Source organism: Loa loa (assembly GCF_000183805.2).
Source record: "Loa loa unplaced genomic scaffold supercont3.199, whole genome shotgun sequence".
In the NCBI taxonomy this organism is placed as follows: Eukaryota; Metazoa; Nematoda; class Chromadorea; order Rhabditida; family Onchocercidae; genus Loa; species Loa loa.
Genome location: NW_018108379.1, coordinates 95,677 through 98,163, shown reverse-complemented (window position 1 = coordinate 98,163; position 2,487 = coordinate 95,677).

Genomic DNA, 2,487 nt, shown 5'->3' with positions numbered 1-2,487 from the left:
AAATTTCATTTCATTTTTTTTCTTTCTTAGAAAAAAATTTTTCATAAAAATTTCGTAAATTTCAATAAAATAAATTTCCATAGAAATTTCGATGATTCATCAAGATTTACAATAAAATTTTTGGAACTTTTTCAAATTATACAATAAATATCATTGATGAAGTTTGGCTTCAAAAAAAAAAAAAAAGGAATGAAAAGAGCGAAAAAAATTTTCAGACAAATTTTATTTATCGTATGAATTTTTGATCAAACGAAACATACAAATGTCGTATGAATTGATTAAGCGACAAATACAAAAATGGTCAATCATTTTGTCTGTCGCGAAGATATTGAAATGACAATTTTAATATTTAATCCATCGTTTGTTGTATCATAAACCGGACAAGTTTTTTACTTCTTTATTTACTTAGATAGACAAACGCATACACACACAGACAGACAGACAAACACACACACACATACACACACATACACATACACACACAGACACGGACACACTACTACACAAATATATTTATAATGCGATGTGAATGTTTGAATTATAATTCAAAATTTGAATAATTTATTGCTATCATAGATTAAATAGGAAATTTTAGGGAGTAATTTGTTATGAGGAAGTGGTATATGAATGAAAATGATAATGGTTGATAACAGGATGATAATAAGATCAATCATTTGGGTTATTTATCAGAGGTATATGAATAAAAATAATAATGATTGATAACAGGATGATAATAAGATCAATCATTTGAGTTATTTATCAGAGATATATGAATGAAAATGATAGTGGTCGATAACAGGATGATAATAAGATCAGTCATTTAGCTATTTATCAGTAATAATTAATTGCTTCATTGTGTAGACATATTGTGCTAAATTAATGTATACATTAAATTTCTTTCTCCTTTTCTTTTTATTTTTTTTTTTTTTTTAACTCTATAAATATGATGTTAATGTTATTATGATAATATTCAATGATTCCTTTTAATATAAGATATTAAAATATTTCAATGATAATTTTTTGATAATTGATAAATTCATATTTGCTGAAAATTTTCACTCAAAGATTAATAATTTTCCATATTATCATAATAATTTAATTGAAAATTAATGCAAACATTACGATTAAAATTATGATAATGGTTAAAAAATTGGTTAAATTTCTTCACATAAAAAAATTAAAATTCAAAAAAAAAAAATTTGAAAAGAAAAACAAAACAAAAAATTTTTTACGTTCAATAAATACGTTTGATAAATTAAAGTTTGATAAATTAAAACCATTACATAATTATCATCATGCATTCAAAAGATCAATGTTACGAGATCGTATATAAATATTATTAATGAATATCAAATTGTTTAATCAATTTCTCATAATCTAATCATAATTATCAAGCTATGAACAATAAGTTATCAATGAATCACTCTTATAAATGATAAGATTAAATATAAAATGAAATAATGATTTTCTTTGTAATATGAACAATGAAAATATAAGTGACAACTTCCTTATTCGAACTAATTCTACCATAACATTCGATAACAAATTTTCGAATTTACAAAATAAAACTTGATTACTTAAGAAAAGAAAAAAGTTATTTTAAAATATCAGTTAAATTTTTATCACTGCAATCTATCATCAGTAACTGTTTACGGCAATTTTCCCTGTTATATGTGATATGATATGATAAGATCTATGTGTTTTTGTTTATCATTCGATCAACGATCACAATTATTGTTACTTGTAATTTTGATTTTATTTTGTTTTTTTCTTTTTTTTCCCTTATCAAACGGTATTCTGATGAATTGTATCAATCATATTCCGTTTCATTCCTTTTCGGATTTGTCACATTTCATTTTTCACAAACTTTATTTGCGCAAAATTACTCCTGAATGTGTAATGCTTCAAGAAATTTACAGTAATCCATATAATCATAATTGTACAATTACATTTATCTGCTTAATAATTATCAATTGTTTTATCTTACATGCCGAATCATTTCATAATCAAACAAAAAAAAAAAAAAAAAAAAGCTGTAAGCAATGACAATGATAAATTCCTAATGAAGGGAAATTTTAATTTGAAATGAGGAAATTCGAATTAAATTCAAGCAAATCCAGATTATTTATCCATTTATACATGGTGGTCAATTATAATTAAACTTGCTGAACCTTTATTTTAATAATTTAAAAAAAAAGGAAATCATTTACTCTTAGATTTTGAATTTATATTTGTTTTTAAAAAAAACAAAAAAAAAAACGGAAAGGTATTCCTCCATTTGTTTAGTCTAATTTTTTTTTGTTTTTATTTTTAATTTTTAAATTATATTATTGTTATAGTACAACACATTAATCAATCCTTTAATGCATGCAATAAATTAAGTTTTTTAAAATATTTTGCAATTTTTTTTTTTCTAAAACATCTTTCGTTTCCTTCATTTCTTACCCAATCAACTTTTCTTATCATTAATGATAAGAATGATTTTAG